Source organism: Peromyscus eremicus, chromosome 1 (genome assembly GCF_949786415.1).
Source record: "Peromyscus eremicus chromosome 1, PerEre_H2_v1, whole genome shotgun sequence".
Taxonomy (NCBI): domain Eukaryota; kingdom Metazoa; phylum Chordata; class Mammalia; order Rodentia; family Cricetidae; genus Peromyscus; species Peromyscus eremicus.
Window position 1 is genome coordinate 167,917,779 of NC_081416.1, and position 16,080 is coordinate 167,933,858.

General features: G+C 39.6%; 1 protein-coding gene across 1 annotated transcript in view; it reads right to left on the reverse strand.

The window, feature by feature from the left end:
• Nucleotides 1-16,080, reverse strand: part of LOC131924779 (carcinoembryonic antigen-related cell adhesion molecule 1-like) — an 88,438-nt gene that overhangs the window by 45,286 nt on the left and 27,072 nt on the right. The window lies entirely within an intron of this gene.

The window sequence follows — 16,080 nt, forward strand, 5'->3', positions numbered from 1 at the left end:
TGAGAGTCTTTCACCCTCAGAGATCTCAGCCAGCTCACAGGGTTCATAGAATGAAGTGGCCCTCTGCAAGATCACATGTTTAGGTTCAAGATATGGTCTGTAAGGAGAGAGCTGAAACTTACTCCTACTGAGATCAATAACGGTGACCCTAACTCAGGGTATTTGTGTAGATTCTACACTGGGAGCCTCTTCAGCCCACATGTCCAGATATTATAGGTGGGAGGAATGATTTTTGTGGAAATTCTTTTTTTTTTTTTTTTGGTTTTTCAAGACAGGGTTTCTCTGTGTAGCTTTGCGCCTTTCCTGGAACACACTTGGTAGCCCAGGCTGGCCTTGAACTCACAGAGATCCTCCTGCCTCTGCCTCCCGAGTGCTGGGATTAAAGGTGTGCGCCACCACCGCCCGGCTTTGTGGAAATTCTTACTCACACTTTCTGTGAGTGTGGACAGTCAGGTCCCTCCTTTATGAAATAGCCTTCTGTTTATTTTTTATTAAATAATTTGTTGTGGGGTGAAAATGGCCCAGCTATTATTAAAGGTATTATAAAGCCTAGACCTCAGGACTGGGAGAAATCCCTAACTGAAGAATTTCTGTTCGTAAAAAAATGTATTTCCTGCCCCATAGATATGGATTAAATACAACAGAGAAGAAGTGAGTAATCACAGTGCTGACCACAGCCTGCCACTCTATTCCTCAGTACTAATATTTTTTGAGACAAGGTCTCACTGTACAGTCCTAGATTGCTTGGAACTTGCTATGTAGACTAGGCTGGCCTCAAACTCACACTATCTACATGCCTCTCCCTCCTCAGCGCTGACATCAAAGATGTGTGCCACTACACTCAGCTGACATTTGTTTTTTGAAGCTTGAAAAGAGTAAGCAAAAGAGCATCATCGACTGTCAGTGACATGGTTCACCCTGACTCAGAACAGGGCTCCCAGGCACCTTCTCCATCCACTTTTCCCATCCCATGGAATCAGAGCTGAGCCAGCCACCCTACCCATGAAACAGGAACAGACCTGTGAGCAGAGGTCTAGTCCCCATCTGTGGGGAATTTTCTCCTCCAATTTGGAGAATAAGAATGTGAGCACAGTTGAAAGCCCTGGGCATTCCTTGTAGGTCATGGAGGCCATAATGAAAATGGAGGGACAGGAAAGCTTGTGTTAGGCACAGAAGGAAATCTTGACCTTGAGGCTCTCCTAACCATGGAAAGTCCCTCACACAACTGAAGGCTTTCCAAGACTGGGAGAACCTCCTCCTCACATTGCAAGCTCCATCCCTATCAGCGAGAAATCAGAGCACCAGGAGGTCATTAGACATAGGGATGGAGCAGGAGGCTTGGGGAAAGACTGAGTTTTGCTTGTTCCTATAGACATGGTCAGGAAATTAAATGCTTCTGTAACGTTCCAAAAAGCCAAGAGACACCACTCCAAACCTGATACTGATATTTCAGAGATCCACTTACTAAGAACTCTATAGTTCTTCACTCTGGTCCCGTTGACTCAAGGGAAAAAGTTATAGATAAGACAGGAATAGGATCTGCTATTATTAGTATTGAAGTTGGGATAAAGAGCTCTTAGGAGGATGACTGGAGCTCTTTATTGACAAACTAAGAGTACTGTGCAGGTGAGTTAGCATCTGCATGGCAGGAGAGGTTGGGGTTTGTCCTTGAATGGAAATGAGTATTGAGGGGGATATGATCAGGACATCTGGACCATCTGGAGCAAACAGAATAATGTCATATATGATGTCAGCAGAGGGAAATGGAATTCCTTGTCTGTAAAAGGACATAGTATCTCTTTGAGCTGTGCTTTAACCTTAGTTGATCAGGCCCTACCCAGAGTTGGGGAGGAGATTAGTACAAGAGTACTCATTCAGCATGCACAAGTCCTGATCTATCTCAAGCACAACACACAAATATCCCCACTGCACACTCATGTGTGCACTGAGCCTGAGTCTGACATGTCCCCCCGTCTCCATCACACTGAGCCTCTCTAGGCAAAAGTCCCTGCATCTCATTCAAGCTCCATGCTTGGCCTGTCCACCTATGCTTGACCCAGAACGAGATGTCCTGGCAGTCTAGGTATCTGTATGGTAGGTCTGTGTCATGAACCCAGGGGACTGGAACCGAGTATGGTAGATCTAGCCCTCTGTATTTAGGCAGTTGGGACCAGGATGAAACAGAAAATACTCACAGGTAATGTTCAGAGAGAATGGGTCATTTGGGGAGTCCCTCACTGAGTTCCAGGTTCACATTCATAGGGTCCTGTGTCAGTCTTCACAACACTGAGTAAAGTGAGAGTCCTGTTTCCTCAGAAAGCTTCAGCCTTTTCTCTCCTGAGAGGCTTTGGTCATTTAATCTCCACAGGTAGGCTGTATTCTGAGTCTCAGGCTCACACATTAATACTACTGAGTCCTCACCCTCCATGGGATTGGAATTGTTGGTTATGATGTTGGGCTTGGGTAACAGTGCTGTACTGACCACAGAGAGATGATTGCCCTGTGTGGTACTTCTGATTCTTGCAAAGGCCTCTTACAACCAGAGATAGTCTCTTAACTCACAGTGAACCCAGAACCTTAAAGAATCAGAAGGAAGCAAATTACAGGTAGATGGAGTGGCTGAGTGCTCAGAGATAATGGGGCCTCCTGTGCTGTGTATGGGAGTAGGAAGGACTTTCTCGTGAGTGAACTGAGCTGCAGTGTTTGGTGATGGTCATACTCAAGACTTGGAATCAGAGACCTCATTTTATCTCCTGGTCCTCACTGAACCTTTGCCTTCCTTCAGACACAAGGTTTGGGTCCCTCTAGCTACACTGACCTCCCCTGCTGTGTGTAGACCAGAGTCCTCCAAGCCTTTGCTGTTCAGGGCTCTCCTACAGACAGGTTATGATTAGTCTTCCCATTGAGCTTCCATGAGAAACCTGACAGCCTGTCAGAGATCTCACAGAGCTCAGGATCTGGCTGACATTTAGGTCGGGCGGGGCCACAGGTGGGCTATTCTTGTCAGGGATTTAATGTTGATTGACATGAATCAGGGAGTCCTATAAGAATCGTGAGTCTATGAAATGATCTAGAAGAGTGAGTGTCACCTAATAGGTCTCCGTGGTGGGGAGGCTGGAGATGTGGCTGTGAACAGTTAGCTTGTGCCACTTATGGCCTATGTGACTCATACTCAGTGACTGTGTTTCCTGTCTCAATTTCCCTGTAATAGGACATATGGTAAATGATCATTGCTATGTCTGCAAGTTAACCTTAAATGTGAACAACAACCTGACCTTCCACCAAGCAGTTTCTATTAGTGTTTGCCTGCAGGAAATAATCCCTGGACTGGGTTTGGATAGATGGCTCAGGGGTTAAGAGCACTGGCTGCTTTTCTAGAGTACCTGAGTTCAATTCCCAGCAACCACATGGTGGCTTACAACCATCTATAATGAAATATGGTGTCCCTTTCTGGTGTGTAGGCAGAACACTGTATATATTATAAATAAGTAAGTAAGTAAGATTAGAAGTAACCCATAGAGAATTGTAGTCAATTGCAATGTATATTTCAGAGTAGCCAAGACAAATTTCCAATGTCTCTCCATAATAAATGCGAGATAAATGGGATAATGCATGTTAAATAGTTGACTTAATCATTCTGTTTTGTACACAGACATCAAAGATCACAATCTATTTCTCCAGATTACATACAGTTGGTATGCCAGTTAAAGCACTATTAACAAGTATTAGACCACGGATCAAGAAAGTTGAAAGACTACTTTCAAGTGCCAAAAAATGTTATGTATTGTACATCTGAATGTGGGCCAAAATATATAAAGAACTCTCACAGTTCAACAATAGTAACAATAAAAACCACAAGTAGCTCAATCCAAAAAGAAGAAAAAGACCTGACATTCCTTTTAAAGAAAGAGGAACAGATGACCAATAAAGACATGCTACTTAGTTTTGGTCTATTTGACAGACTAAATTCTCATGGAAAGAGAAATCCTCAGTTGTAGAATCACCTCCATCACGTTGGCCGGAAATGCATTTTCTTAATTACTGTTTGGTGGAGGAGGACCCAGTACTATCCCCTTGCAGATAGCCCCTTTCTTATGGGCTCTGTAAGAAAAGCAGCTGAGCAAGTTGTGGGAGCAAGCCAGGAAGATCTCCCCATGGTTCTTGCCTGCACTTCCCTCAATGACACACCCTGATCAAGACATTTAAGCCTAATAAACCCCTAACTGCCAAGTTGGTTTGGGTTGTGGCATTTTTATCAGGGTAACTGGAAAGCTAACTAGAACAACACATAAAGAAATGCTATGGGAGCCTGGTGGTGGTTGCACATGTCTTTAATCCCAGCACTTTGTAGGCAGATGCAGGCAGATAGCTGTGAGTTTGAGGCCAGCATGGTCTACAGAGTGGGATCCGGAACAGGCACCAAAACTACAAAGAGAAACCCTGTCGGGGAAAAAAAACCATTAAAAAAAGTACTGTTGTGGAGTCATTCATAGTGTCACATGCCTTTAATCCCAGCACTCAGGAGTCTTTTGCAGGTCGATCTCTGTGAGTTCCAGTACAGTCTGAACTACAAAGTGAGTTCCAGGACAGTCAGAGCTACATAGAGAAACTCTGTCTCAAAAAATCAAAAATGAAAAAAAGAAAAAAATGCTTATGGGCCAGGCATGGTGGTGCACAACTTCGATCACAGTACTCTGGGAATTCCAGGCTGGCCAGCCAGGCATATATAGTGAGACCCTGTCTCACAACCAAAAAAACAAAAACATGCTTAACATCAGTAGTCATTGTAAAAATGCACATGATTGCCTGACCTAAACTGTACATTGTTAAGGATAAGTCATATGTAAATTATAGGCTATTGAAGATAGTTATTAGGATACAAGTTAAAGCTTGATCATCTTATAACTTATCAAATTCTCTATACCATAACTATGTTTAGAAACAGGCTAAGTATGCTGAATATTAACATAATAAATTTCTTACTTCACCCATGACATTTTAAAAATGTTTAAGTTTCCCACTTTAAATTGTGCCATGCCTCTTACTTCTAGGGTTTAGTCCAAATTATCCTTTGAGATCATTTAGATTATATTTCTACTTACCAGGTCTAAAAATAGTTTGCCTTGCTATACAATTTTGAATAAAAGATAGTTCAAAAATATTTCAGAATAACCTTTTTCTTTTCTTTCATTAAAAGAAATTCACTTTACATTGGCTGTTCTCAATAATCAACTATGTCTCCTGACTAATTAAATACATTAATGCTTTTGGATGTAAAGGCTTTTTTTTTGGACTGAGAATTAATTTATTTAAAAGACAAGTGACAAAGGAAAAGAACTCAAAATAATTATGTAATGAACAACAGTGGCTTCATATAAAAACATTGTCTTATTTATCTAATTTCTTAATCATTGCTTTTTGAAAAATACTAAGATTATTTTTATGTTACTAAAGCTAGCAACTAATAACATATGAAAATACTGATTTTAATGGAAATTAATTATATTTTGTGAGTCATAATCACTATTGTGTGGAAAACATAACTATTTTCCCTAAAAAAATTGTATTGAGTTTTAGTTATCAGTTATAAAAAATAAATTACAGAAATTAACCACAAAATACGTTGAGAGTTAAAGTATCATAGCAAAAATTTCAAATCATTGAAAATATACTCCACATGATGAACTTTAGAACTGGAGTGAGATTACGCAGCATATAAACATGGACTTAGAATATTTCAAAAGACTAAATAACCACTGAGTTGTCATGCTGAAAACATTGTTTCCAACTTAGAATTTTTTTTCATTTTTTTATTAATAAATTTTCTACTCACTCCACATACCACCCATAGATCCTGCATCCTCCCTCCTCCCATACCCCAGCCCTCCCTCCCAAGCCACCCCACATTTCCACATCCCCCAATCAAGGTCTCCTATGTGGAGTCAGCAGAGCCCAGCACACTGAGCCTAGGCAGGTCCAAGCTCCTCCCCACTGCACCACGGCTGGGCATGGCGTCACACCACTGGTAATGGGCTCCCAAAAGCCTGCCCACGTACCAGGAATGGACCCCGATCTCCCTGTCTGGGTGCCCCCCAAACAGTTTGAGCCAAACAACCGTCCTCCATATTCAGAGTGACTAGTCCAATCCCAGGGGGGCTCCACAGTCATTAGTCTATAGTTCATGGGCTTCCACTAGTGTGGCCAGTCATCTCTGCACATCTTTCTGTTATGATCTCAATGTCCCCCGACTGTAGAATCCCTCCTCTCTCTCATTGATTGGATTCCTGGAGCTCAGCCTGGGCCTGGCCATGGATCTCTACATCTGCTTCCATCATTCACTGGACAAAGGCTCTATGATGACAGTTAGGGTATTCACTAGATCTGTCACCAGAGTAGATCAGTCCAGGAACCCTCTAGACCACTGCCAGCACTCCCAGGTGGGGTCATCCTTGTGGATTCCTGAGAGCCTCCCTAGCCCCTGCTTCTTCCTATTCCCATGATGTCCTCATCTATCATGGTATCTCCCTCCCTGGCCTCCCACTCTGTCCCTGTTCTCGCTCTACCCTCCCATTTCCCTATATTTTCATCTCCCACTCCTCGCCTTCTGCCAGCCCTCCACTCCCAGTCCACTCATGTAGATCTCATCCACTTCTCCTTTGCTGGGCCATCCATGTGTCCCTCCTACGGTCTTTCCCTGTTAGCTAGCCTCTCTGGAGCTGTGAGTTGCAGTCTGGCCATCCCTTCCCTCATATCTAGTATCCACTTATGAGTGAGTGCATACTATGTCCTTCTGAGTCTGGGTTACCTCACTCAGGATGATATTTTCTAGTTCCATCCATCTACCTACAAATTTCCTGATGTCATTTTTTTTTCTGCTGAGTAGTACTCCATTGTGTATATGTGCCACATTTTCTTTATCAATTCTTCAGTTGAGGGGCATCTAAGTTGTTTCTAGGTTCTTGCTATTACGAATAATGCTGATAAGAACATAGGTGAACATATGTCCTTGTGATATGATTGAGCATTCCTTGGGTATATGCCCAAGAGTGGTATAGCTGGGTCTTGAGGGAGGTTGATTCCCAATTTTCTGAGAAACTGCCATACTGATTTCCAGAGTGGCCGTACAAGTTTGCATTCCCACCGACAGTGGAGGAGTGTTCCCCTTGCTCCATATCCTCTCTAACATAAGCTTTCTTCAGTGTTTTTGATCTTAGCCATTCTGATAGGTGCAAGATGGTATCTCAGAGTCATTTTGATTTGCATTTCCCTGATGACTAATGATGTTAAGCAATTCCTTAAAAGTCTTTCAGCCATTTGAGATTCTTCTGTTGAGAATTCTCTGTTAAGCTCTGTAGACCATTTATAAAATTGGATTGTTCAGTATTTTGAAGTCTAGATTTTTGAGTTTATATATTTTGGAGATCAGCCCTCTGTCAGATGTGGGGTTGGTGAAGATCTTTTCCAATTCTGTAGGCTGTCATTTTGTCTTCTTGACTGGTGTCCTTTGCTCTACAAAAACTTCTCAGTTTCAGGAAGTCCCATTTATTAATTGTTACTCTCAGTTTTTGTGCTACTGGTATTATATTAGGAAGCAGTCTCCTGTGCCAATGCATTCACGACTACTTTCTACTTTCTCTTCTATCAAGTTCAGTGTAACTGGATTTAGGTTGAGGTCTTTGATCCACTTTGACTTGAGTTTTGTGCATGGCAGCAGATATGAATCTGTTTGCAGTCTTCTGCATATTGACCTCCAGTTATGCCAGCACCATTTGTTGAAGATGCTTTCTTTTTTCCATTGTAGAGTTTTGGCTTCTTTGTCAAAAATCATATGTTCATAGATGTGTGGATTAATGTCAAGGTCTTCAATTCAGTTCCATTGGTCCACGTGTCTGTTTTTATGCTAGTACCAAACTGTTTTTATTACTATAGCTCTATAGTAGAGCTTGAGGTCAGGGATAATGATGCCTCCAGAGGTTGCTTTGTTATACAGGATTCTTTTGTCTATCCTAGGTTTTTTTTTTTCCATATAAAGTTAAGTATTGTTCATTCCAAGTCTGTGAAGAATTGTGTTGGGATTTTGATGGGGATTTCATTAAATCTGTAGATTGCTTTTGGTAAGTTTGCCATTTTTACTATGTTGATTCTACCTATCCATGAGCATTAGAGATCTTTCCATTTTGTGATATCTTTTACAGAGACTTAAAGTTATAGGTCTTTTACTTGCTTAGTTAGAGTTACCCAAGGCATTTTATATTATTTGTGGTTATTGTAAAGGGTGATGTTTCTCTGATTTCTTTCTCAGCCCATTTATCATTTGTATATAGGAGTGCTACTGATTTTTTTGAGTTAACCTTGTATCCTGCCACCTTACCAAAGGAGTTTATCAACTGTACGAGTTCCCTGGTAGAATTTTTGGGGTCATTTATGTATATTATCATATCATCTGCAATTAGTGAAAGTTTGACTTCTTACTTTCCAATTTGTACCCCCTTGATCTGCTTTTGTTGTCTTATTGCTCCTGCTAGAACATCAAGTACTATGTTGAATAAGTATGGGGAGAGTAGACAGCCTTGTCTTGTTCCTACTTTTAGTGGAATCGCTTTGAGTTTCTTTCCATTTACTTTGATGTTGGCTGTTGACTTGCTGTAAATTGCCTTTATTATGTTTAGGACCGTTCCTTGTATTCCTGATCTCTCCAAGACCTTTGTCATGAAAGGGTGTTGGATTTTGTCGAAGGCTTTTTCAGCATCTAATGAGATGATCATGTGTTTTTTTTTCAGTTTGTTTATATGGTGGACTACATTGACATATTTCTACATATTGAACCATCCTTACATCCCTGGGATGAAGCCTACTTGTTCAAGGTGGATAATTTTTTTTTACTGTGTTCTTGAATTTGGTTAGCCAGTATTTTATTGAATATTTTTGCATCAATATTCATGAGGGATTTTGTTCTGTAATTCTCTTTCTTTGTTGCATCTTTGTGTGGTTTGAGTATCAGGGTAACTGTAGCCTCATAAAAAGAATTTGGTAATGTTACTTCTGTTTTTATTGTGTGGAACAATTTGAAGAGTATTGGTATTAGCTCTTCTTTGAAAATCTGTTAGAATTCTGTGCTGAAACCATCTGGTCCAGGGCTTTTTTTAAATTTTTTTTTTGCTTGGGAGGCTTTTAATGAATGTTTCTATTTTCTTAGGGGTCATTGGCCTATTTAAATAGTTTATCTGGTCTTGATTTAACTTTGGTATTTGGTACCTATCCAGAAAATCATCCATTTCTTTTAGATTTTCCAAATTTGTGGGGTACGGGTGCTGTGGGATGGTCTGTATGTCAAGTGTGTTGTTGATTGGTCAATAAATAAATCACTGATTGGCCAGTGGCTAGGCAGGAAGTATAGGCGGGACAAAGAGGAGAATAAAGCTGGGAAGTGGAAGGCTGAGGGAGAGACACTGCCAGCCACCGCGATGACAAACAGCATGTGAAGATGCCAGTAAGCCACAAGCCATGTGGCAAGGTATAGATTAATAGAAATGGATTAATTTAAGCTATAAGAACAGTTAGCAAGAAGCCTGCCATGGCCACACAGTGTGTAAGCAATATAAGTCTCTGTGTTTACTTGGTTGGGTCTGAGTGGCTGTGGGACTGGCAGGTGAGAGAGATTTGTCCTGACTGTGGGCCAGGCAGGAAAACTCTAGCTACATATGGGTTTTTGAAGTATGAGGTGATGATTCTCTGGATTTCCTCATTGTCTGTTATGTTTCCCTTTTCATTTCTGATTTTGTTTATTTGGATGCTCTTTCTCTGCTTTTTTTTTATTAATTTGGATAAGGGCTTGTCTATTTTGTTGATTTTCTCAAAGAACCAACTGTTTGTTTCATTGATTCTTTGTATTGTTCTCTTTGTTTCCATTTTATTGATTTCAGCCATCAATTTGATTATTTTCTGGTATCTGTTTCTCCTGGGTGAGTTTGCTTCTTCTTGTTTTAGAGCTTTCAGTTAAGTTGTTAAGACACAAGTGTGACATTTCTCCAACTTATTTATGTAGGCATTTAGTGCTATGAGTTTTCCTCTTAGTACTGCTTTCATAGTGTCTCATAAGTTTGGGTATGTTGTACATTCGTTTTCACTGAATTCTAGAAAACCTTTCTTTCTTTATTTCTTCCTTGACCCATTGGTGATTCAATTGGGCATTATGTAGTTTCCATTGTAGGCTTTCTGTAATTTTTGTTGTTGTTGAAATCTAACTTTAAGCCATGGTGGTCCAATAAGATACAGGAGGTTATTTCAATTTTTTTGTTTCTGCTGAGGTTTGCTTTGTGACTAAACATGTGGTCAATTTTGGAGAAGTTTCCATGGGGTGCTGAGAAGAAGGTATATTCTTTTGTGTTAGGGTAGAATATTCTGTAGATATCTATTAAGTCCATTCGAGTCATAGTGTCTGTTAGTTCCCTTATTTCTCTGTTAAATTTCTGTCTGGCAGACCTGTCCTTTGGTGACAGTGGGGTGTTGAAGTCTCCCACTACTAGTGTATGGGGTTTGATGTGTGATTTAAACTTTAGTAATGTTTCTTTTACAAATGTAGATGCCCTTGTATTTGGGGCATAAATATTCAGAATTGAGACTTCATCTTGTCGGATTTTCCCTGTGATAAATATGTAGCGTCCTTCCCAATCTCTTTCAATTGATTTTAGTTTGATGTCTGTTTTATTTAGATAGCTATACCAGCTTGCTTCTTACATCCATTTGATTGGAAAAACCTTTTCCCAGCCTTTTATTCTGAGATAGTGTCTGTCTTTGAAGTTTAGATGTGTTTCTTGTATGCATCAGAAAGATGGATCTTGTTTTCATATCCATTCTGTTAGCCTGTGTCTTTTTATAGGCGAATTGAGATCATTGATATTAATAGATATTAATGGCCAGTGATTGTTAATTCCTGTTATTTTTTGGTGGTAGTGTTGTGTGTTTCCTTCTTTGGTATTTGTTGACGTGGGACTATCTATTGCCTGTGTTTTCATGGGTGTATCTAAGTTCTTTGGGTTGGATTTTTCCTTCTAGTGCTTTCTGTATGGCTAGATTCGTGGAAAGATATTGTTTAAATCTGGTTTTATCATGGAATATTTTGTTTACTCCGTCTATTTTGATTGAGACTTTTGCTGGGTATAATAGTCTGGGTTGGCATCCATGGTCTCTTAGGGTCTGCATAACATCTGTCCAGGACCTTCTGGCTTTTATCGTCTCCATTGAGAAGTCAGGTTTTATTCTTATGGGTCTGCCTTTATATGTTACTTGGCCTTTTTCCTTTGCAGCTCTTAATATTTTTTCTTTATTCTGTATGTTTAGTGGTTTGATTATTATGTGGCAAGGGGGCTTTTTTTTGGATCAAGTCTATTTGGTGTTCTGGAAGCTTCTTGTATTTTTATAGGCATTTCCTTCTTTAGGTTGGGAAAGTTTTTTCTATGATTTTGTTGAATATATTTTTTCTGTCTTTGAGTTGGTATTCTTCTTCTTCTTCTATCCCTATTATTCTTAGGTTTGGTCTTTTCATGATGTCCCAAATTTCTTGGACATTTTGGGTCATGGCTTTGTTGACTTTAGTATTTTCTTTGACTGATGAATCTATTTCCTCAATCATAATTTCAATGCCAGAGATCTACTTTTCCATCTCTTGCATTCTGTTGGTTATGCTTGCATCTGTAGTTCCTGTTCATTTACTCAGATTTTCCACTTCCAGCATTACCTCAGTTTGTGTCTTCTTTATTGTCTTAATTTCAATTTTCAAATCTTGAACTGCTATTTGTGCTTCCAAGAACTCCTAACAGTGTATTTATCTAAAATACCTATCAAGCATCCAAGGCCAAACAATATCCTGAACTAATGTAACACACTTATAGAAACAACATATGTCTCCTAGGTTAGGTAGATAGCTTCATTTCTTGTGCAATTTAAGCAGAGACCCTCCTCTTTTATACAACTTTACTAATATTATAGACTTCTAACTTCTTACTTAACCACTTCTAGGAATGCAGACTGAGTATATAAATCCCCCCTTTTAAAATATAATAACCAATCATTAGCTCTCAGTTGACCTCCTGTTTTACCACTTCCTTTTTGTGCTGTGAAAGAAAGCCTGATAGTCACTACTTCAGGAAAATTCTTACCTGCCTTTATGACTCTGTAGGAATTCAAGCCTGATGACCTTACTGTGAGAGAGGGTTGCTGTTACTTGGCTTTGTCACTGAATACTTCAGAGACTTGGGGAGAACTGAGAAGTATAAGGAGACTTAGAGGAAGATTTTGAGTAGAGAACTTGAGGACAAGAAGGAAGATGAAGAAGAGAATATAGGGAAGTACTAGATGAGTAAGGACGAGATGAGAAGGCCAGGGTGAGGCAGAATTAAGATGAGATAATTAAGATAAAACTTAGAGGGGACAGTAGATAAATATAGAGATAAATCAGGCAAGAAAGGAGGTAGGCACAAGAACAAAACTGTAGCTTTATAGACAGGATTTTATCCCAGAGGCATAAAGTAGACAGAAAAATAAAGAGCTTGGTTTCCTTAGATTCATTTCCAAAACAATAATTGTTCTCTTCATAGCTTCTCTTCTGGGCCCCTGGGAAGAATATTATTAAGGTGGGTCCTTAATAATATTTGAGAATAACCTCCTCTATTTTTTGGATCACCATGGCTTAAAGTTAGATTTCAACAACAACAAAAACTACAGAGTTTACAATCTCATGGAAACTGAATAATGCTCAACCTAATCACCAATGGGTCAAGGAGGAAATAAAGAAAGAATTAAAGACTTCCTAGAATTCAATGAAAATGAATGTACAACATACCTAAACTTATGGGACACTATGAAAGCAGTGCTAGGAGGAAAATTCATAGCACTGAATGCCCACATAAAGAAGTTGGAGAAATCTCACACTAGCCATTTAACAGCACACCTAGAAGCTCTAGAACAAAAAGTAGCAAAGACACCCAGGAGGAACAGATGCCAGAAAATAATCAAATTGAGGGCTGAAATCAATGAAATGGAAACAAAGAGAACAATATAAAGAATCAATGAAACAAAGACTTGGTTCTTTGAGAAAATGGGACACTATGAAAGCAGTGCTAGGAGGAAAATTCATAGCACTGAATGCCCACATAAAGAAGTTGGAGAAATCTCACACTAGCAATTTAACAGCACACCTAGAAGCTCTAGAACAAAAAGTAGCAAAGACACCCAGGAGGAACAGATGCCAGAAAATAATCAAATTGAGGGCTGAAATCAATGAAATGGAAACAAAGAGAACAATATAAAGAATCAATGAAACAAAGACTTGGTTCTTTGAGAAAATCAACAAGATAGACAAGCCCTTGTCCAACCTAACCAAAAGGTAAAGAGAGAGCATTCAAATAAACAAAATCATAAATGAAAAAGTATCCATAACAACAACAACCAGGATATCCAGAGAGTCATTAGGTCATACTTCAAAAACCTCTGCTCCACAATACTGGAGAATCCAAAAGAAATGGACAATTTTCTGGATAGGTACCATGTGTAAAAATTGCATCAAGGCCAGATAGACAATTTAAATAGACCTATAACCATTAAGGAAATAGAAACAGTCATTAAAATCCCCCAACCAGAAAAAGCACAGGACCAGATGGTTTCAGCACAGAATTCTAACAGATTTTCAAAGAAGAGCTAATACCAATATTCTTCAAATTATTCCACACGTTAGAAACAGAAGGAACATTGCCAGTATCTTTTTACGAGGGTACACTCACACTAATACCCTAACCACACAAAGATGCAACAAAGAAAGAGAATTGCAGAAGAATCTCCCTCATGAACATTGATGCAGAAATACTCAATAACATACTGGCAAACCGAATTCAAGAACACAGTAGAAAAAAAATTCCACCATGATCAAGTAGGCTTCATTCCAGAGATGCAAGAGTGGTTCAACATATGAAAATCTGTCAATATAATCCACCATATAAACAAATTGAAAGAAAACACTACATGATCATCTCATTAAATGGTGAAAAAGCCTTTGACAAAATCCAACACCTGTTCATGACAAAGGTCTCGGGGAGATTGGAAATACATGGAATATTCCTAAATGTAATACAGGAAATTTACAGTAATCTGACAGCCAACACCAAATTAAATGGAGAGAAACTCAGAGCGACTCCACTAAAATCAGGAAAAAGACAAGGCTGTCTACTCTTCCCATACTTATTCAACATAGTACTTGAAATTCTAGCTAGAGCAATAAGACAACAAAAGAAGATCAAGGGGATACAAATTGGAAAGTAAGAAGTCAAACTTTCACTCTTTACAGACAATACCATAGTATAGAAAATGATCCCGATAATTCTACCAGGGAACTACTACAGCTGATAAACCCCTTCCCATCTTTCTGTGGGAAGGCTGATTCGGTAAGTTGAAGTGTGAGGATCTTAGCTAGTGTCCTTTCCCCGTCGCTATGTTTCTAGGTTGGTTCTCCCTCTTCCTTCCAACCCCTGAATTCCATCAATTTCATCCAGGCAGTCATATGAAGCTGTGGGAATGTGAGTCAGGGCAATTGGGATTTTGTGAGATGAATATCCAGTATTCATGGCTACATCTTTTTCTCAGGCTACATCTTTTTCTCAGGGTCTCAGTTGTAGCAGCCGTGAATAAGTGGTCTCTTGTGGCTGTGACCGAAGTGACAGAATGCCCAGGCTATTGACTCTCATTGTACCATGTCCTCTGCAGAGACCATGGTTTCTGCAGTGGGGTAGGACAGCAAGGCAGACTCTGTAAGACCCCAAATCCCTCTGCTTGTTGACTGTGGGGAACTCAGCCTCAAACTTGTAGAAACTCTGTTGGAACTTCTCTGCAATCTAAGACATGCCTCCTTCTCTGCCTCAGAGATCTGCATGTGTCCTGAGGGCTATCTCAGGCTCACCTTCACAAGTATATCCCTCCACTAATACCTTGCTTGTCTAAGCCCATCATGGCCACATCCTGGAGGATGAAAACTAGTAAATTACCAGGTTTGAAATTTTGCATCAGACCCCCCTCATTTTTTTCTGTCCCATTTTTGTTTAGTAGTCATGTTACAGTGGTTTCAAGTTTTGGATAAATGTGTCTCCCCACGCCCCTTATGTACCAATGCCATCCTCACCTCTTTACTCCTTTTGTGACTCTTTGGGGCTCAAACCTCACCAGTCTGCTCAAGAGTGATTATTAATGCTAATGTTGACCCGGTGGTATGGCATTTATGATGTGGCTGGCCTTGTATTTGTATCTGGTTTCATCTATATAATGAGTCTGTCACATAGAAATTATTTTCATTCAAGTGATGAAAAACTGGAGCTTAAAGTGGTTTTCAAAAAGTACTTAAATCTGTATGGTTAATCAGAGATAGACCTGGCTACCTGGCTTCAAGGCTAACACTAGTGGTAGGAATAATTGTGTTGTTGTTATGGATACTTTTTCTTTCTCTGTGTGTGGTATTTTGACAAAAAGGTTACGTGATTATTATATTAGTCTTTAAAAACTATCATGAAGTGGGTGAAGGATGTGATATAACCTAGCATCCTAGCATCAGAGCCTGAGCCAGGAGGATTGTGAAGTTGAGGCAAGTCTGGGTTATATAATGAGACCCTTGCCCTCCTAAAAGTTCCCCCATTCTAGTGGAAGGAGAAAATTGAAGATGAGGATGAAGATGAACAAAACAGAGACTAGAGCAAATGCAAAGAAAGCTGATGCACCAAATGTTGGTTTTTCAAAAATGATTAACAACATTAGCAACCTTTCCCCGGATTTACTTTGAAAAAAGGAGATGGATATTACTACAATTTGAGACCTCACCATTCAAGAATTTCAAGAGCATTCAGTAATTATATGCAATGGACAAATTCCTACAAACCTGGATTCTTTAGAGATGGAATATTGAAAGAAACAAAATCGAATAGCTGTATAACCAAGAAGATTGTATCAACAAAAAATTGAAAAAATTTCACAAACTTTGATGATAAAAATACTGAAACATGATAGAAGTCCAGCTTAGTGTAACAAAGGCCATATATGGAAAAA